At 42.8% G+C, this 22,079-nt stretch overlaps 1 protein-coding gene across 2 annotated transcripts in view; it reads right to left on the reverse strand.

The window, feature by feature from the left end:
* Positions 1–5,210: 5,210 nt before the first annotated feature.
* LOC137340951 (uncharacterized) overlaps positions 5,211–22,079 on the reverse strand; it is a 47,522-nt gene continuing 30,653 nt past the window's right edge. For both annotated transcript variants that reach the window (XR_010966920.1, XR_010966919.1), the window contains one exon: positions 5,211–5,476. The gene's annotated coding sequence lies outside the window, so the exon portion shown is untranslated. The remainder of the gene's footprint in view (positions 5,477–22,079) is intronic.

The raw sequence follows: 22,079 nt of genomic DNA on the forward strand, positions 1-22,079 counted from the left end.
ATCCATGATCGTTGGGCCGGAGTAGGAACTGGCCCTAGTCAGGTGGGCTAAGACAAAAATGGCACCAGGGGCCCTATCTGCATATATGCATGAGCCTCTCGCTTGGTTCAGACGGGAGATTTGGACAACGCAGTACGTCAGTGCTTCCACCTGTTGCGTAATTTTGGTCCCGTTACCGCCCGTTTTTAAGCACAAACGAAGTGCTAGCGACGCGGAAATCGCCCCCTACAGAGTAAAATTTCTGTCGTTTACGCTGTTTCTCTGCCATTTCTGCCAATCTTCCATCAAAGTCATGGTGGGGATCAAGAGGAGCTCTGTGGAAATTTTAGGCGCACATCGCTAGTCAAATAACTTGTTTCCTTTACACTGACAGCAGAAAAGCTGGGTACATGATATTATAGAAAGAGTTCTTAAGGTGCAAGTAGCTTTATTTGTACCTCTCTCCCCACAACCTCTTATTTCCAATTATTTACATTATAATTTTTTTACCTCTGCTTTCAACAAAGGATTTCCAGTATTTGATTAAAGTGCCATTTTATTTATTTATTCTTTCCTCCTGCCTTCCTAAAGCTTACTTCTTTTTTCTCAGTTAATGAATAGATACAGAAAATGTCCCTGTCTTCCCCCTTACGTCGCACTGTAGATTTATAGTTCTTGCTGAGGCTGTATTTGGTGTAGTACTGCGCAGGGACGTTTACCCCTCCCTATCTCCAGTGACCAGCACCTAAACAAGTCTGGGCCTGGTTGATTGACCAACTCCATCTTCAACCTTGGAGGTTGGTATCAAAGAGGCTCATAAACATCCCCCTCTGACCCTGGAACAAACATCAATCCCACTCAGCAATACAATATAACCCTCGTCCCAAACTACACCATTGACTCAGAATTTTTATTTAATGGTTTAAACTGTATAAATATTTTTTTCCATGACTTGTGCTTCACATTTATTTGGAAACTTTATGCCTGGATGTCACAAGACGCTCTGGGCATTGTTCCACAGAGGTAGGGAGAAAACGACAACTTCCATCTATCTTGTCACACACATACACGCACAATTTGTTCATAACACTTGGATATACCCAGCACACAAAGGTTGGCTGAAATTTCTAATTCAGCCTGCAAACAGAAAACACAGGCGTATTTAGGGAAACTTCTTGCCGGCATTTTTAACATTACTGAGTTTATTGTGTGATTTTTTTGTTTCTAGAAATGTATTGCTTGATATGCCAGCAATGTTATTTCTTTGATGCATTGACTTGGGTGAAGGAACGAAAATGGCAGCTGAAAATAATGTGAAGAAATTACTTGAGTGATTTGATTGTTCGGTTCTGTGGTACTTCCTGATTCATGAATGAGAGCTCAGGTTTCTGCTAATTACTCATGCTTCATTGGTACTTACAGGTGTTAGTGGTTGTGATAATTACATGACCCCTCAGCTAAAAACTTCAGATCTATATAAAGCCATGAGTCTGACACACATAGCATCATACTTTTTTTAACGTTTAAATTTGGTTAGCAAACAGTGGTTATCTAAGCTGATTATAATTGTTTGCCATATGGACAACAACTACTTGCATTTATATAGCACCTTTAACGTAGTAAAAAGTCCCAAGGCGCTTCACAGGAGCGTTATCAAATAAAATTTGACGCCTAGCCACATAAGGAGATATTAGGACAGGTGACCAAAAGCTTGGTCAAAGAGGTAGATTTTAAGGAGCATCTAAAAGGAGAGAGGTGGTGAGACGGAGAGGTTTAGGGAGGGAATTTCAGAGCTTAGGGTCTCGGCCCCTGAAGACACGGCTGCCAATGGTGGAGCGATTAAAATTGGAAGTGTGCAAGAGACCAGAATTGGAAGAGCGCAGAGAGTTGTGGGGCTGGAGGAGGTTACAGAGATAGAGAGGGGCGAGGCCATGGAGGGATTTGAAGATAAGGATGAGAATTTTAAAAGGTGACACTTTCAGGTGTGACACCTCTCAGGCCACACTTTCAGATATAACACCTTTAAAAGGTATGATGCTAAGAATGTGCTTCATGTGAAGTTCTTAGCTGAATGCTCATATAATTGCCACAACCTCTACAATTGCAAAACCTGGCCACAAAATGCACTCAATATTTTTTTGAATGTGGAAGCATTCTCGTGAAAATTTCCGTTAGTTTCTTTTTGGATCATTTGGTAGTATGGTGCCTCGTGTCTTTAGGACATTTACATATGCATTGGTGATCCCCTTCAATTTATTCTTCTTAAATTTAGATCTGAACTACAGATATTTTCATATTCAAAAAATGTGTTTTCTTGCTGCTGGAGACATTGGAGGTTCCTTTCAGCATGACACTAGGCATACTACACTTTAGTTTGTACTGATACTGGTATTATCCCAGTGTGCAATTCAGAACCAGAGGGCAAACTTTCATACCAGCATCATGGAATCGAGGGAAAAGTACTGACTTGGTTAGGAAGTTGGCTGAGCGAAAGGCGACGGAGAGTAGGGATAATGGGTAAGTATTCACATTGGCAGGATGGGACTAGTGGAGTCCTGCAGGGATCTGTCTTGGGGCCTCAATTATTCACAATATTTATTAATGACTTAGATGAAGGCATAGAAAGTCTCATATCTAAGTTTGCCGATGACACAAAGATTGGTGGCATTGTAAGCAGTGTAGATGAAAACATAAAATTACAGAGCGATATTGATAGATTAGGTGAATGGGCAAAACTGTGGCAAATGGAATTCAATGCAGACAAATGTGAGGTCATCCACTTTGGATCAAAAAAGGATAGAACAGGGTACTTTCTAAATGGTAAAATGTTAAAAACAGTGGATGTCCAAAGGGGCTTAGGGGTTCAGGTACATTGATCATGAACAGGTGCAGAAAATAATCAATAAGGCTAATGGAATGCTGGCCTTTATATCTAGAGGACTAGAATACAAGGGGGCAGAAGTTATGCTGCAGCTATACAAAACCCTGGTTAGGCCGCACCTGGAGTACTGTGAGCAGTTCTGGGCACCGCACCTTCGGAAGGACATATTGGCCTTGGAGGGAGTGCAGCGTAGGTTTACTAGAATGATACCCAGACTTCAAGGGTTAAGTTACGAGGAGAGATTACACAAATTGGGGTTGTATTCTCTGGAGTTTCGAAGGTTAAGGGGTGATCTGATCGAAGTTTATAAGATATTAAGGGGAACAGATAGGGTGGATAGAGAGAAACTATTTCCGCTGGTCGGGGATTCTAGGAGTAGGGGGCACTATCTAAAAATTAGAGCCTGACCTTTCGGGAGCGAGATTAGAAAACATTTCTACACACAAAGGGTGGTAGAAGTTTGGAACTCTCTTCTGCAAATGGCAATTGATACTAGTTCAATTGCTAAATTTAAATCTGAGATAGATAGCTTTTTGGCAATCAAAGGTATTAAGGGATATGGGCCAAAGGCGGGTATGTGGAGTTAGATCACAGATCAGCCATGATCTTATCAAATGGCGGAGCAGGCATGAGGGGCTGAATGGCCTACTCCTGTTCCTATGTTTTCCTATTTTGGCAATATAATTGGTTTGCACTACCAGGCTTGGAATTGAAAGAAGTATGATATGCATTCACTGGGACATTAATATGTTAATGTGAATACCTGGTACAGCTGACACCTGATAAATGGATACCCAATCCATTCATTGAATTCCAAACCACTTACCATTCATTCCAAACATAATGCTTAGAAATGATTGAAGTACAAAATATTCTCATTATCTGCCAAATAATACTCAATGCACAAATTCACCCAACGTAGCTAGTCCACTATTAAATTTCGCTTGAAAACAATTTAAGAGTAAAATTATTAACAGTTTTGTATTTAAAAAAGCTTCATTGTGGTGTTTTAATTTTGAACTGTGAAATTAATTATGAAATAGGCCATTTTTAACTGCCGTTTAGACACCCTGGCCAAAATATACTTTAATGCTATATTCAAATGTAAAAGTATCACAACAATCAGAATTTGCTCCTTAAATTGTCACAGTTTTCATTGTTTCTATATGTAGGGTTCTCAGTCTGCATGTCAGCAATTCTGTACATCCCAGTTGGACACCTGTACTAGTTTTAGCATGCTGTCAGTGGACAGTGTGGATTTATGCTGCCTGATCAGGCAAAACGGAGCTCTGTGCAAGCGTCCTCAAGCGTATGCACAGAGCTCAGTTTATCGGCCTCCAACTGGTGGTGTAATCTTTAAAAATACGAAAGGGCTTGCCATCCTGTCAACTCCTCCTAACATTAAAAGCTTAACCTTTATTAAAAGGTGGTTCAGTAGACTGCTTGAAGACTTTCAACATTTAGCTTTGCACCAGCTGCATCTATCCAGTAACAAGCGTAAAGCTGAAGTTATGTGACTCCCCCAGCTGGTCTCGCACCGCTAAAGAAAATTCAAATTGCTTGTGGTTTGCTGCAGAGAAGCTGGATTTATGCTGCACTTCCTGCATCAGTGTGACATAGTTTTCACCAATGAAGGAAATGTAATATAACCGATCGCTTAGCTGACTGTATTTCCAAATGTTATGCACTGTCACAGGTTTAGAGCCATCTAGTTTTCTTATAACATTTTGGTAAATACTATGTAGAGCAAAGGACCCTCTCACAACACAGATTAAGGACCTTAATAATGGTAACCACAAATTAAAAGGAAACTCTCTAACAACAAATTCCAATCCAAAACTAATTGAGTTATTTGAGTTTTTTCTAAATGATAAATCCAACCCATAATGAAAAAGGTATTTTACACTATACTAAATTTGAAAGAAGGTTGTTAATTTCATGTACTTTTCTTATTCTATTACATTCAATTGTTTAACTACTGATTCAGCTCACCCCAACTTTTTTACAACCATCTGTTTCCTCTCTTGCACTGTACTCGATGTAGGATAGACAACTAATTCAAAACATCGCACTTGTTCTTTTTTGACAGTGTTAATGGAACAATTGTAGCCCCTTCTCGATCAGAATTGGTGACATCCGTTGAATAAAATCCATTTGTTCTATTAATAGTTTCAAGTACAGCTGGGGGCTATTTAAAATATTCAGAAATAATGTTTATATTTGTAGCCAAAGCAAAAGTGATGACTGCATTTTAATATGGAAATACAGAAATCATGCAATGCCTCACTAAAAATCTAATGAAGTGCTGTAACAAGTTTCAATGATTGCTTAAATCCATTTAATTAGTCAAGAACTATTATTTGAATACCTTTCCTTTTCAACAACGTTTGTTTAAATGCAGAATCAGAGACCAATTTCCTCAGTTTATATTTGAAGGATGAGTTCATTCCCAGTTTTTGATCAGATGGATGAGTTCATTCTCAGTTCTAAGCAGAGGGATGACTTCATTTTTAATCAGAAAGTGACTTCATTCCCAGTTTTTCTCAGCAAGGGGAATTCATTCCCAGTTTGGTGCCAAACTGGAACTGCTGGCTTTTTTGGTGACGCTTTCGCATTCTGTAAAGATAGAAGCATGAAAAGAAACGTGAAAACAAAAACATGTTATACTTTTTCACTTAGGTCAACCAGGTGTCTGATGTGTGCAGAAACCCTTCATCATTCTTGAGTTATCAAACGAAACAACCGTGAAATCCACAATAGCAAAGTTTCCCTCTGCCCAACATGGAGTGTACATTCTCTCATCATAAAGATGCACCCCACCTACCTAAGCTCAGAGAATTTAAGCGCAAGTTGGCAGGAGCCAAGGCTTAGGGACCAACTGTGTATATGGGTCTACTGGAATGTAACCTCCTTAAAGCTGCACAGCTTACTAGCACACAGCACTGCTAAACGTTCTGCTACTTTCAGCGCGTATTTGACCCATTTTAGCAAGGTCGCAAGGAACTGTGTCTAAACTAAAGTTAGCAGTTGTACCAACCCTTAGATACTGAAAATGAATTGATATATGGGCTAGGTGGCCCTTGTATCTTCAAATAAATTACCTTTGAGATGTCTCTTTTGAGCTATATATGGCCAGAGTACTGCACCCTGGGGCAGCCACCGTACCCCACTAGTTAGCCCATTGTTCAAGATGGCTAGTCAAGTGCACTATATCCCCAGGCGAGGGTATCAACAGCACCTTGGTGAAAAGAAGCACTGCAATTCTATCAGAAATGCCTGGAACACTGGTTCTTCAATACAGAGAATGCAATTGCCTAGGATTTCCAATTTAAACACCAATGGCAACCCATTCATTTTAAATGGGTAACTGTTGATGCCATGATTGGAAAACCTAGGCCAATATGTCTATCCTGCTGGGTCACTTATGTACAGTTTTTGAATGTCATAAAGTAAAGTATATTTTGTTGGATATTGTTTGACATTACTGAATAGCATAATGTCCCTTTTAAAAATGAGCAGCTAGCACTATTTAACAATATTATCATTTTATTCACAGAGCCTTCTCGGTGCCATGCAATAGATATTTCTTGATTAATCCAACTCACCTATTATCCTTGTATAAAGGCACATTCATCATTCCACCTGGTACACTGTACTACTGAAAATGAGATCTCACACTGGTGTATTGGAATCAAATAGATTATTCAATTCAAATAATGGCCTTAACAGTAGAAAATTTAATAAAACAAATATCCATCCCTGCAATCTTGAGTAAAAGTTCACTCACTGTTTCAAGCAATATGTGTTTCCTTTTCATTCACTAGCCTTAATACTTTTTACAGTTTTTAAAAATAAAAACACTTGCCTTGTATTTCAAAAGAGAGATTTGCATTTATATAATGCCTTGTTACATCTCAGAAATATCTTAAACCATTTCACATACAATTAATTTGATTAGAAATGACTATATTTATGTAGGCAAATGTGGAAGCCATTTTGCACACATCCATCAAACAGCAACATAATAAGAAACAGTTACTCTGTTTTTGGTGGTGTTGATTGAGGGAGGAATGTCAGCCAGAACACTTGAAGAACTTCCTCAAATGGTGTCATGGGATCTTTAACATCCACTCAAACCCTTGTAACAGGTAGACAGGACATTAGTTTAAAATGTCATCCAAAGGATGGCAATGAGGCATATCCTCAATAGGAGTGTCAGCCTAATTTACATGTTCAAATCCCGGAGTGAGACTTCAACCCACACCTCTGACCCGATGTAAGAGTGTTATCAACTGAGCCAACCTGACCAAAATACTGAAGTGAAAGTAGTTCCCTAAATTTAAACTATTCTAATAATAACTACTCACACCCAAACAAAAACAACTGAATTATGCTGAGAGGGTTGGTCTTGTGGAGGGATGATCTTAATTGATCATCATTAGCATGGACAGTATAGATAATCGAAACCTTAGGCCTTGAATTTCCACAGCGGTTCTCCCAATCATCCGCGGAAACTCTGGAGAAATGGTGTAAACGGTCTTTACGCCATTTCTCTCAGGTTTCCGTAAATCTTCTGCCGAAGTTATGGCGGACAATCGGGAGAACTGCCGCAGAAATTCAATCCCTTAATGTCGCTTTAGTTTCCAGTGATCTATCTGTAAGGTTAACTTTTGCTAAACTCAGTACTGACCAGTAGATCTCTGACCATTCTGAATAATTTAGTATGGGGATTGAGTCCTGCAATGTTCAATAGAATGGAAGAGGAAAACAGCACTGATAAAGTCACAGTATATTAGGAATGATTTGCCAAAAATTAATTAATCTCTAGAAAATAGCATAGTTTGCGAATCATGGATTAAAACACATTGTTAAAAAATATTAATTTTTGAAAAGTTTTGAATGTTTACTTTGACTTCAAACAATCCCACTATAAGCACTCCTGCATTGCAAAGTTGTATGAGCAGTGATCATAAGTAGGTCATTTGAACTGGGCCAGATTTGGTTGAGTTCAGCTTCCCACACTCCCACTCTCCACCATTCAGTGTGCTTGGTTCAAATCAATGTAGACACTTCTGTCCCACCCAGGAATACCAACAGAGATAAGACCAATTATTCCTTACAATGAATAATTAAGAAATCTGAATCCAAAGCTCAGACTTGGAGATCCAGTAAAATAGTTTTCCAAATACAAAGTATGAACTATCCATCGAACTCAAGCTATCATGTTAGTTTGCAGGAATTTTGCAGAATAAGTCCTGAGCAATGAGTGCAAACAATGTTACAGGTGTATACAAAGCAGCAAGATCTGGACAACATCCAGGCTTGGGCTGATAAGTGGCAGGTAACATTCGCGCCGCACAAGTGCCAGGCAATGACCATCTCCAACAAGAGAGATTCTAACCACCTCCCCTTGACATTCAGCGGCATTACCATCACTGAATCCCCCACCATCAACATCCTGGGGGTCACCATTGACCAGAAACATAACTGGACCAGCCACATAAATACTGTGGCTGCAAGAGCCGGTCAGAGGCTGGGTATTCTGCGGCATGTGACTCACCTCCTGACTCCCCAAAGCCTTTCTGCCATCTACAAGGCACAAGTCAGGAGGGTGATGGAATATTCTCCACTTGCCTGGATGAGTGCAACTCCAACAACGTTCATGAAGCTTGACACCATCCAGGACAAAGGAGCCCACCTGATTGGCACCCCATCTACCACCTTAAACATCCACTCCCTCCACCTCCAGCACAGGGTGGCTGCAGTGTGTACCATCTACAAGATGCATTGCAGCAACTCGCCAAGGCTTCTTCGACAACACCTCCCAAACGCGCGACCTCTACCGCCTAGAAGGACAAGAGCTGAAGGCACATGGGAACAACACCACCTGCACTTTCCTCTCCAAGTCACACACCATCCTGACTTGGAAATATATTGCCGTTCCTTCATCGTCACTGGGTCAAAATCCTAGAACTCCCTACCCAACAGCACTGTGGGAGAACCTTCACCATACGAACTGCAGTGGTTTAAGAAGGCGGCTCACCACCACCTTCTCAAGGGCAATGAGGGATGGGCAATAAATGCCGGCCTCGCCAGCGACGGCCACATCCCATGAATGAATAAAAACAAAATGGCATGAAAATAACTGACAATATTTGAAGCCTTTCTGTGATGCCAAATACATTTTTCCACAGGCAGTAACTCCTCATTATTGTTAACAGAGATTTCATTAGTAGAATAAAATTTCCTTCATGCTGAATGTTTTTGGAGCTGAAACATCAACAATGTGAGGGCATGATGACAGCTTAATTTTGTGTACACGAGTGACAGTTCAATTTATACACAGCATTTTCCAGTGTGAGATGCTGAATGGCTTTGCCCAGTTTACACATAGGCTAACAACAGAGATTAAGGGATTCGCATCTAGCCTGTGATATTCAGTTGAAGCTTGATTAAAAGGCCCCTTGACAACAAATCGAGATTATCCTTGGTGAATAACTCACGGTAATGAATACATTGTTGACAGGAGCAGCGATTTCAAAAGAAAAAGGAACTTGATTTACTAATCGTGGCTTGTCAAAAATCCATCTTATAAAAATATAACCTATTCATTTCAAGATTAAGTTCCACTATAAAATAATTAAAGGTAGTTTTTTTTTTATTCGTTCACGGGATGTGGGCGTCGCTGGCGAGGCCAGCATTTATTGCCCATCCCTAATTGCCCTTGAGAAGGTGGTGGTGAGCCGCCTTCTTGAACCGCTGCAGTCCGTGTGGTGACGGTTCTCCCACAGTGCTGTTAGGAAGGGAGTTCCAGGATTTTGACCCAGCGACAATGAAGGAACGGCAATATATTTCCAAGTCGGGATGGTGTGTGACTTGGAGGGGAACGTGCAGGTGGTGTTCATAGAGTCATAGAGTTATACAGCACGGATAGAGGCCCTTCGGCCCATCGTGTCCGCGCAGGCCATCAGCCCTGTCCACTCTAATCCCATATTCCAGCATTTGGTCCGTAGCCTTGTATGCTATGGCATTTCAAGTGCTCATCCAAATGCTTCTTGAATGTTGTGAGGGTTCCTGCCTCCACAACCCTTTCAGGCAGTGAGTTCCAGACTCCAACCACCCTCTGGGTGAAAAAGTTCTTTCTCAAATCCCCTCTAAACCTCCCGCCTTTTACCTTGAATCTATGTCCCCTTGTTATAGTACCCTCAACGAAGGGAAAAAGCTCCTTAGTATCCATCCTATCTGTGCCCCTCATAATTTTGTACACCTCAATCATGTCCCCCCTCAGCCTCCTCTGCTCCAAGGAAAACAAACCCAATCTTCCCAGTCTCTCTTCATAGCTGAAGCGCTCCAGCCCTGGTAACATCCTGGTGAATCTCCTCTGCACCCTCTCCAAAGCGATCACATCCTTCCTGTAGTGTGGCGACCAGAACTGCACACAGTACTCCAGCTGTGGCCTAACCAGTGTTTTATACAGCTCCATCATAACCTCCTTGCTCTTATATTCTATGCCTCGGCTAATAAAGGCAAGTATCCCATATGCCTTCTTTACCACCTTATCTACCTGTTCCGCCGCCTTCAGGGATCTGTGAACTTGCACACCAAGATCCCTCTGACCCTCTGTCTTGCCTAGGGTCCTCCCATTCATTGTGTATTCCCTTGCCTTGTTAGTCCCTCCAAAGTGCATCACCTCGCACTTTTCCGGGTTAAATTCCATTTGCCACTGTTCCGCCCATCTGACCAACCCATCTATATCGTCCTGCAGACTGAGGCTATCCTCCTCGCTATTTACCACCCTACCAATTTTTGTATCATCAGCGAACTTACTGATCATACCTTTTACATTCATATCCAAGTCATTAATGTAGACCACAAACAGCAAGGGACCCAGCACCGATCCCTGTGGTACCCCACTGGCCACAGGCTTCCAGTCACAAAAACAACCTTCGACCATCACCCTCTGCCTTCTGCCACTAAACCAGTTTTGTATCCAAAGTGCCAAGGCACCCTGGATTCCATGGGCTCGTACCTTCTTGACCAGTCTCCTGTGCGGGACTTTATCGAAGGCCTTACTGAAATCCATGTATACCACATCCACTGCGTTACCCTCATCCACATGCCTAGTCACCCCCTCAAAAAATTCAATCAAATTAGTCAGACATGATCTTCCCTTGACAAAGCCATGTTGACTATCCCTGATTAATCCTTGCTTCTCCAAGTGGAGACTAATTTTGTCCTTCAGAATTTTTTCCAATAATTTTCCTACCACTGATGTTAGGCTCACTGGCCTGTAGTTCCCCGGTTTTTCCCTACTCCCCTTCTTGAATAATGGTATTACATTAGCGGTTCTCCAGTCCTCTGGCACATCCCCTGTGGCCAGAGAGGTTCTGAATATATGTGTCAGAGCCCCCGCAATCTCCTCCTTTGCCTCACACAGTAGCCTGGGATACATTTCGTCCGGGCCTGGGGATTTATCCATTTTTAGGCCTGCTAAAACCGCCAATACCTCCTCCCGCTCGATGTTAATATGTTCGAGTATATCACAGTCCCCCTGCCGTATTTCTATGTCTACATCGTCCTTCTCCATAGTGAAAACAGATGCAAAAAATTCATTTAGAACCCCTCCTACATCTGCTGGCTCCACACACAGATTGCCATTTTTGTCCCTAATGGGCCCTATTTTTTCCCTAGTCATCCTCTTACCCTTAATATACTTATAAAACATCTTAGGATTTTCCTTTATTTTGCTCGCCAGTGTTATTTCATGGCCCCTCCTTGATCTCCTAATTTCTTTTTTAAGTATCCCCCTGCAGTTTTTGTACTCCTCTAGGGCTTCCTCCGTCTTTAGCCTTTTGTATCTGCCAAAAGCCCTCCTTTTTTTCCTAATCCATTCTCGTATATCCCCTGACATCCAAGGTTCCCTGGAGTTCTTGGAACCACCCTTGACCTTTACGGGAACATGTTGCCATTGTATGGTCTCAATCTCCCTTCTGAAAGACTCCCATTGCTCCGATGCGGATTTTCCTACAAGCAGCTGATCCCAGTCCATTTTGGCCAGATCCTGCCTTATCCTATTAAAATCGGCCTTCCCCCAATTTAGAACCTTTATTTCCGGCCCCTCCCTGTCCTTTTCCATGACCACCTTAAATCTCACCAAATTATGGTCACTGTCACCAAAGTGCTCACCTACTAGCACTTCTTCCACTTGGCCGGCCACATTCCCTAGAATTAGGTCCAGTACCGCCCCCTCTCTTGTAGGACTTTCTACATGCTGGCTCAAAAAGCTCTCCTTTGTTGTTCCCATGTGCCTGCTGCTCTTGTCCTTCTAGGTGGTAGAGGTCGCGGGTTTGGGAGGTGCTGTCGGAGAAGCCTTGGCGAGTTGCTGCAGTGCATCCTGTGGATGGTGCACACTGCAGCCACGGTGCGCCGGTGGTGAAGGGAGTGAATGTTCAGGGTGGTGGATGGGGTGCCAATCAAGCGGGCTGCTTTATCTTGGATGGTGTCGAGCTTCTTGAGTGTTGTTGGAGCTGCACTCATCCAGGCAAGTGGTGAGTATTCCATCACACTCCTGACTTGTGCCTTGTAGATGGTGGAAAGGCTTTGGGGAGTCAGGAGGTGAGTCACTCGCCGCAGAATACCCAGCCTCTGACCTGCTCTAGTAGCCACAGTATTTATATGGCTGGTCCAGTTCAGTTTCTGGTCAATGGTGACCCCCAGGATGTTGATGGTGGGGGATTCGGCGATGGTAATGCCGTTGAATGTCAAGGGGAGGTGGTTAGACTCTCTCTTGTTGGAGATGGTCATTGCCTGGCACTTATCTGACACGAATGTTACTTGCCACTTGTGAGCCCAAGCCTGGATGTTGTCCAGGTCTTGCTGCATGCGGGCTCGGACTGCTTCATTATCTGAGGGGTTGCGAATGGAACTGAACACTGTGCAGTCATCAGCGAACATCCCCATTTCTGACCTTATGATGGAGGGAAGGTCATTGATGAAGCAGCTGAAGATGGTTGGGCCTAGGACACTGCCCTGAGGAACTCCTGCAGCAATGTCCTGGGGCTGAGATGATTGGCCTCCAACAACCACTACCATCTTCCTTTGTGCTAGGTATGACTCCAGCCACTGGAGAGTTTTTCCCCTGATTCCCATTGACTTCAATTTTACTAGGGCTCCTTGGTGCCACACTCGGTCAAATGCTGCCTTGATGTCAAGGGCAGTCACTCTCACCTCACCTCTGGAATTCAGCTCTTTTGTCCATGTTTGGACCAACGCTGTAATGAGGTCTGGAGCCGAGTGGTCCTGGCGGAACCCAAACTGAGCATCAGTGAGCAGGTTATTGGTGAGTAAGTGTCGCTTGATAGCACTGTCGACGACACCTTCCATCACTTTGCTGATGATTGAGAGTAGACTGATGGGGCGGTAGTTGGCCGGATTGGATTTGTCCTGCTTTTTGTGGACAGGACATACCTGGGCAATTTTCCACATTGTCGGGTAGATGCCAGTGTTGTAGCTGTACTGGAACAGCTTGGCTAGAGGCGCAGCTAGTTCTGGAGCACAAGTCTTCAGCACTACAGCCGGGATGTTGTCGGGGCCCATAGCCTTTGCTGTATCCAGTGCACTCAGCCGTTTCTTGATATCACGTGGAGTGAATCGAATTGGCTGAAGACTGGCTTCTGTGATGGTGGGGATATCGGGAGGAGGCTGAGATGGATCATCCACTTGGCACTTCTGGCTGAAGATGGTTGCAAACGCTTCAGCCTTGTCTTTTGCACTCACGTGCTGGACTCCGCCATCATTGAGGATGGGGATGTTTGCAGAGCCTCCTTCTCCCATTAGTTGTTTAATTGTCCACCACCACAGTACCTGGGTGGTTACTCTGGATAGGAATAATGTTTGGGGTGCACATATCTCTTTGAATTATTGTGCAATTTCAGTTTCTACAAATATATTGGGCCATAATTTGCTGCAGCAGGGCATCTAACAGCATTTGCCTTTAGTCCTACTTGCCCTTGCACGTTTAGGTTTTTAATTTTTCTTTGCGTGGCAAGTTGCTGAAAGTGCGAGCTGATAAGAGCACAGCGAGGGAAACAGGGCATCTCGGACCTGAGTGACCAGGGCAAGCAACTGTGTATCTCCTTAACCAATCGGATTGAAGGATTGTGAAATTAACAGCGCAAGGACTGAGAAGGCAGTGTAAATTAGAGTGGGTGAATTCAAAGCCAAATCGGGTACAGAAACAGAAATAAAGAGAGGGAAAGAAAGATTGGATTAAGAGAGAGAAAAAAGAGACAGAAAGGAAAAGTTTTTATTAAAAATTTAAAATGTTCAAAATCTCCAACAACAATTAAAACGTGAAGGAATGAGACTTGTAATCGTTAACTTTCAGTGTCAGAAAGGTTGACTGGTAACAAATAACACTTATCACGTCGTTAAAAGGGTACTTATATTGAAATGGACAAGACTTAACTTTCTGTGATGAGTTTAGTTCGTATCTACTGTGCAATCAAGGGCAATTAGGGATGGGCAATAAATGCTGGCCTTGCCAGTTATGCCCACATCCCATGAACGAATAAAAAAAAATACAGCAACTGCACGCCGTTCAATGCATTTGAAAGGGGAGGCAGACAGCGAGATGCTGTTTACGCAAAGTTGACGGCGGAGTGGCACATCTCGGAGAGGAACTTTTGGATTTCCATGTTTAACCGCGCATCTGCCCCTCGCCTGGAGTTGATGTACCATTTGCGCATAAATAACGATGAACACTATTAGCCTCACCGTTATTTTGACAGCAAATTCTGGCCCATTGACTTTTGTTCAAAAATTGCTATTCATCTGCATTTACTGCAAAAGCCCAGAACTTGTTGAATCTTCATTTGATTCATTGGGGGTGAAATTGATCTTGGGCAGTAGGGTAGAATAGGCAATAGTGAATCAGCAGCCCGTTTTACACTCCACCCGATTTCCTTTTTGCATCGAAAGATCAGATAGTCATCACAGTAATCCAAAATGACATAGCACAAACCCTTGCAGATCTCTTTTGCTCCATAGTTTAATTCTGTGATCACTCCTAATAATGTGGATTCTTCCCTTATTTGTCATTTCCTGTGGTTTGGTTACTTACCTCCTGAACATAGGTCAGTTCCCACCCCACCCCCACCATGAGGAATATGAATACAGAAATATGAATTATCGAGCTTTATTGATTACAGGAACAGCCATGGTAAAAGTATATCCCCTTAGCTGATCTGTTGGTGCTTTATCAGCTGTACGTACGGACAGATCAGGAAATAGCAATCTCACCTCACTGTGAGTATGCAGCTGAAATCCCTTCATCTGTGGCGGGCATCTTGCTACCTTAACACAGATGGCTTTGCTAACAGGAGTATAATATATAGGCACAATTCCAAAGTCTAGCACACTTCCTATTGGCACTTCTCCAGGAATTCAGCTCATCATGAGCAATTGTAACCATGTGGGAATTCTGCCAATGACTTTGCTGGAGCATTTCCTCATTCTACCGCATGACTGTCGGTGCATTTAGAAGTAAAGGTCATCAGAGACATCGGCATTCTGTGCCTACCCTGCGCAACTCACATCAACCGGTAAACGACCACAGCTGATAAGTTTTCATATTGCATAACAATGGTGGTTTTGTTTGAAGTGTTTGGAAGCTTGTCCACTTACGTGGTTATCTTAGGCAAAGATTGTCCTTTCATCATTATCCAGGTTGTTTGCTTGTCTCCATTGTATACAAACCTTGATGATGTGTTAGTTTCGTGATGAGAATATTGCACAGGAGATTGATGTACTTTAAATTTTTTTGTATGAAACCTGATGTTTTAAAAATAAATCTCTAACATCCTGAATTCCCAGTAGCTGAATCCCTGGACAATATGTTCAGGCAAGTTTTTATTGGCCACCTAATGGGTGAACCTGTTTCACAGTTCCCTCTCCATTTGCACCCTGGTAGAGTCTTGTATTAAATGGAATGCTTACACTCTAGTTATTTTTAATCTTGGCAAGTGTTTCATATGTTAAGATCATAGAAGGAAACATCTTTCATCTCCATCAACCCCAGTCATTCCCATAAAAGCTTGGCTATTGTTTCTACTCCCTAACTACTTCTTAAAACTGCAAGCGCAGCACAAGTCTTCTAACATCCCTCAGTGTTGAAAGTTTGAGTAACCTCAAACTGCTTTTACATTGGTGTCAGTAGGATGTTTGGGCATTTCCAAAGTGATAAGTCTCACACAGATGGCAGCAACCCCAATGAAAACCTACTGGATTCAATATGCCTGCCATTGAGGGAGACCTGATGAAAAATAACTCTAGAGCAGCACCCTGCCTGAGTGGTCCAAATAACAACTTGCACCTTTAACGTAGTAAAACATCCCAAGGCTCTTCACAGGAGAGTAATCAAACCAAATTTGAGACCAAGCGACATAAGGCGATATTAGGACACTTGATCAAAAGCTTGGTCAAAGAGGTAGGTATTAAGGAGTGTCTTAAAGGAGGAGAGAGAGGTGGAGAGGCTTAGGGAGCGAGTTCCAGAGCTTAGGGCCTAGGCAGCTGAAGGCACGGCCGTCAATGGTGGAGCGATGAAAATCGGGGATGCGCAAGAAGCCGGATTTGGAGAAGCGCAGAGATCTCGGATGGTTGTAGGGCTGGAGGAGGTTACAGAGATGTGGGGGGTGCGGTGGTGGGGGGAGGCCGTGGAGCGATTTGAAAACGAGGATGAGAATTTTAAAATCAAGGCTTTGCCAGGCCGGGAGCCAATGTAGATCAGCCTGCATTGTTACAGAGTTATTGCTCCAACATCCCTATGGTGTGCTCAGCAGCGACTCAAGTGTTGGCATTGGGCCTCGTTATATGCACTCTGCTGCTGTGTCAGGGTTACTAATATGAGACATGACTGCAAATACTCGCCACAGCCTCCTTACAGCTATTCTCTTTGGGACCTTCAATAATGCAGGCGTACTGAACCGTTGCATAATGAAATAATCATGGGTGCTTACTGAATAACAGGTATTACATAGAATTTACAGCACAGAAACAGGCCATTCGGCCAACTGGTCTATGCCAGTGTTTATGCTCCATACGAGCCTCTTCCCACCCCTCTTCAACTAACCCTATCAAGCATAACCTTCTATTCCTTTCTCCCTCATGTACTTATCTAGCTTTCCCTTAAATATTATTAGTAGTATTATTCCATGGCATCACACGTTGTGGTCAGAAACCACCGGTACATGGAATAGTATACTTTCCTGTACATATGCATTCATGCTCACACGTGGAGCTCCAATAGTCACATGGGTTGCATCTATTAACAATCCTGGAATCTTGGGAAGCCTATCAAGTGGTAACAGGTTCTGTGCCCTCTCCAGTAGGAAACTTATTGCAGCTTCCTGGAGGGTCAGGTGGTTTCTCCAATGTAGACAGAAGCATAAAATTACAGAGAGATATTAATAGATTAAGTGAATGGGCAAAACTGTGGCAAATGGATTTCAATGTAGGCAAGTGTGAGATAAAAAGGACCTAAAAAGGATAGATCAGAGTACTTTCTAAATGGTGAAAAGCTCAAAACAGTGGAGGTCCAAAGAGAGTTAGGGGTCCATGTACATAGATCATTAAAATGTCATGGACAGGTACAGAAAATAATCAAAAAGGCTAATGGAATGCTGGCCTTTATAACTAGAGGACTAGAATACAAGGGGGTTGAAGTTATGCTACAGCTATAAAAAGCCCTGGGTTAGACCACACCTGGAGCACTGTGTTCAGTTCTGGGCACCACAACTTAGGAAGGCTATATTGGCCTTGGAGGGAGTGCAGCGTAGTTTTACTAGAATGATACCTGGACTCCAAGGGTTAAATTACGAGGAGAGATTACACAAACTAGGGTTGCAGTCCCTGGTATTTAGAAGATTAAGGGGTGATTTGATCGAAGTTTTCAAGATATTAAGGGGAACTGATAGGGTAGTTAGAGAGAAACTATTTCCGTTGGTTGGGGAGTCTAGGACTAGGGGACATAGCCTAAAAATTGGAGCCAGGACTTTCAGGAGTGAAGTTAGGAAACACTTCTACACGCAAAGGGTGGTAGAAGTTTGGAACTCTCTTCCTCAAACGGCAGTTGATGCTAGCTCAATTGTTAATTTTAAATCTGAGATTGATAGATTTTTGTTAACCAAAGGTATTAAGGGATATGGGGCTAAGACGGGTATATGGAGTTAGGTCACAAATCAGCCATGATCTCATTGAATGGCGGAACAGGCTCGAGGGGCTAAATGGCCCACTCCTGTTCCTATTTTCTTAATTCCTCCAACTTTTGTCAGAATGTACAACTGCAGGGATTTCTTACCAGGGGGTTTCGGTGCTCTTTCAAGTCGACTTTCATAAGGTTGGCTTTTACTTTTAGGAGTGGTAAAGCAGTCCCAGCCAATTCACAGGCAACTAGGAGACCAAAGCAGTGAGCCCAGAACTTGTCCAATGCAGACTTTTGGGTTCTGATGGATGAGGAGAGACTGCTGGGCTCACATGGAAGGAAAGCCTGTGAAAGGTTTTCCCAGAGCTATATAGAGGGCAGTGGCAGTGGCACTGAGTACCACCTCCCTCACCCCCAGGACACCTAACCAGTGCAGGCAAAAATGAAATGACCTGACAAAGGCAGGCAAGGTAAGAGAACGGTCACTGCCTCCTTTTTACTTGGGTACCTTGAGACTCTTCCTCCCCTCTCCCCCACTGATCATTATCACTTCTTAAATGGAATTACACGTCATCATGCGTAATGCACTGTAGTTCAATGTCTCAACTGGTCCACCTACCATCTGTGTTTGGAATTCCCCTCACAAGGCTCATCTGCATACAGCCCCTCTCCTGTGATAGGGTCCTCCCAGCACTTATCCTCTCTATTAAATCAGCAGTCTGCTGCCACCTGGGAGATATCCTTCAGTTGCTTGCCTTCACCTAATGCTGTGAGTCTCGTTCCAGGAAAAACTTGCTCTTGGACCTGGGAGAGGCAGGCCACCGGCAGCAGAATCCTGGACATCAGAGACCTGGTGCCATACCAATGGCAGACAATGGAGCAGACAAGGGAGGCACACTGCCTTGGCAATGGGAGATTGCAAGGTCAGTGGAGCAGTGCCACCTGCAGGTTGAGGGATGCAAAAACAGCACCTGCACCTGTTACAGCACTTAAAAGAACCAGCTGGCAGAAAACCGTAGGGCTATCTCTATCTCAGCCTGCGTGCTGCACACACATTCTTAGCTCATTCTTCTTCCACTGATCAATCATAGGAACAGGAAGCGGAGAGGCAGATGATGATGATGTGGAGGAGGAAGCTGACGAGAACAGGGATGAGGAGGAGGACTAGGATGAAGAGGAGGAGGAGGGAACAAACTGTTTGTGGACTTTGATGGTGATGATCCACTTACCTTAACTGGTCAATGGAGAGTAATATCGGGCGGGCTGTAAACCAGCGTTCCACCCGATCCTGTGGGCTACCCACCTGGCAAGTTAGGTTAAATTGTCTCCATAGTTTTGATTTGCCCTGTTTGATGAGCTCATTAGATCTCGTGAGGTCTAGTTAATGTGCAGTGGCATGTTCAGTAAAAAGGGGTGCAATTTCGGGGACCAACATCCTATGCTCCAAGATTTTTTTTAAAGTTCGATGTGTGCATTTGTTGACTTAGATATTCTTTCTCTACATTTTTGGCCACTGTACACATGCAAATGTTCTGTGCTGTATAAATGTACAATTTGCCTGAACAATAACAAAGTACTCAGTGGTTGGGTTTGGTACTGGATGGAATATAACTCCCTTGAGTTTGATACTGGATGGGATATAACTCCCTTGAGTTTGATACTGGATGGAATATAACTCCCTTGAGTTTGATACTGGATGGGATATAACTCCCTTGAGTTTGATACTGGATGGGATATAACTCCCTTGAGTTTGATACTGGATGGGATATAACTCCCTTGAGTTTGATACTGGATGGGATATAACTCCCTTGAGTTTGATACTGGATGGGATATAACTCCCTTGAGTTTGATACTGGATGGAATATAACTCCCTTGAGTTTGATACTGGATGGGATATAACTCCCTTGAGTTTGATACTGGATGGAATATAACTCCCTTGGGTTTTGCATTTGGTGGTACATAACTCCACGATTATAATGTCTCTCATGAATATCCGTCAGTTGTCTTCTAGCAATGTTGGTTGGTTTTCCTCTTTCACATTGCTTAAGTGCCTATTCTTCTTTGGCAACAGTTAAGATTCAGGAACCATGGGACCTTTGCTGGCATCTGAGCTGGGGCTACAAAAGGTGTTTTTTTTTTCAAAATCCATGCTCCAGGTCTTAGATTATGTACGAGCAATGGCATAGACAATCTAGTTTGATTTTTTTTCTCCCCTCTTCTAATTTTCTGTCTAGTTTTCTTCCCTTAGTTTTCTTCTGCTGACAGCAATAATGTACGCTGGTGAATAGTGACATATGGCCCCAACTATCCAGTACCAAGTTATCATTCTTCTGGCATGAGTCTGGACAATGAATACCGAGTCAAGCCTGATCCTGTTCTTATGTAACCTCCACACACACATTTCCTGCAGTACTGATAGTTGATGGGCATTGGAAACATTACCTGATCTTTCCCCTCCCCATCCTTGGTGCCACTGAGACCAGTAGTACCATTCCCTACCCTTTCCTAGTCTACCTTAAGTTGGCTAACTTGGCACAGAATATGATCACACCTGAGACTTTCCTTGTTAGTATAGCTCAGTACAACACCACATGGTGCATTTACTGGGCCATTGGGGAGTTTCTTTTATATTACTTGATATACAAATTGAGTATTTGGATTATTCAGATATTTAATTTTAATTTCTTTGGTGCTCTATCACAAATGTTCCCGTCTTGGCTGCTTTGTCTGTGTAGAGTATGACGAAATATTATCCCTTAGATAAAAGCTTTGTGCAGTACCCATTTTATTTCTAATGAAGAGGTGGATTATCCATAGCAAACAAAAGAACCCTTTGTTTAATTTTATTGAATTAAAAAAAATATGCTCTTACACAAAGATACATTCATATCCCGTGTTTTACTGCTAGACGAATAATCAGCTGCTTCTCTAAATGTAGACAGAACCGGGTATGGTCTGAAATGTATATAAACTACTAATTTTCCCTTAACCATGACCTTCACAAGACCCTATAATATGAGAAGAGTGAATACTCTATCCATAAACACATTATTAACTGAACAAAGTGTATAATTCATATTGTCCAGATGCAACAGCTAACAGATGTTACACATGGCTATGTTTCTGTTCAATTTTGCACCAATATCCTCCCCTCCACTTCTGAAGGTACTGACTCATACTAGGACATGAATCCATTGTTGCCAGTATCTCATCCAAGTAGTCATTCTGAAGCCAACTGTGGCATCACAATAGATGCCCTGTTTCAGATCAGCTAACTCAGCACAGACGAGGAATTTAAAATTGGTCCCTTTTAGTCTACATGGCTTAGTGCTGCACTGGAAAGTATCTTTACCCACAAGACCATCAGGGGACAAGCTCACATTTTTAAATGCTCCCAGGCTTTTTTGTAACTTTACCTAGTATAAGTTGGAGTTTTTGATGAACACCTCTAGGGACCGTTTTCTTAGCACCTGGGTTAATAACATGGTTAGCTCTACAGGCTCCATATGTGAACAGCATCATTCAGTCAGTCGTACTATGCAAACAATCATTACCTTTACTTTAGACTGTAATTAATGTGATGAAAATCCCCCATTGATAATTTTAGGGAAAACGTCAGCAAATGGAGGTGTCCCATGATATACTCGCAACAACTTTTTCAGTAGAAATTATCGACAGGAAGAATTTCACCGCTCAAAAGGTGAATTTACATCTGGGCAACCCCCCAATTAATAACGGCAGAGTTGTTTCATGCATGTGCCTCTTTTGTGACTGTTTTGCCATCCTTTAATATGGCTGACCTTCGAAGAGGTAAAAATCAACAGTGCTCTTTTAGCCTAACTTGTATTCTCCTTCATTTAAAAGTCCGGCATTCTCTCCCTCTTTGAGTTAGCCACACCATTTTTTCAGCCAAGTGGTGTGGTGCCCATCTCCCAGCCTTTGCTAATGCTGTCCTTCAGTGACTTCTAAAAGATCTTAAAGATTGTCCTGCATGACTCCATGGGGAAGGAATGCAAGAGT

The sequence above is a fragment of the Heptranchias perlo genome, chromosome 22, assembly GCF_035084215.1.
Source record: "Heptranchias perlo isolate sHepPer1 chromosome 22, sHepPer1.hap1, whole genome shotgun sequence".
In the NCBI taxonomy this organism is placed as follows: Eukaryota; Metazoa; Chordata; class Chondrichthyes; order Hexanchiformes; family Hexanchidae; genus Heptranchias; species Heptranchias perlo.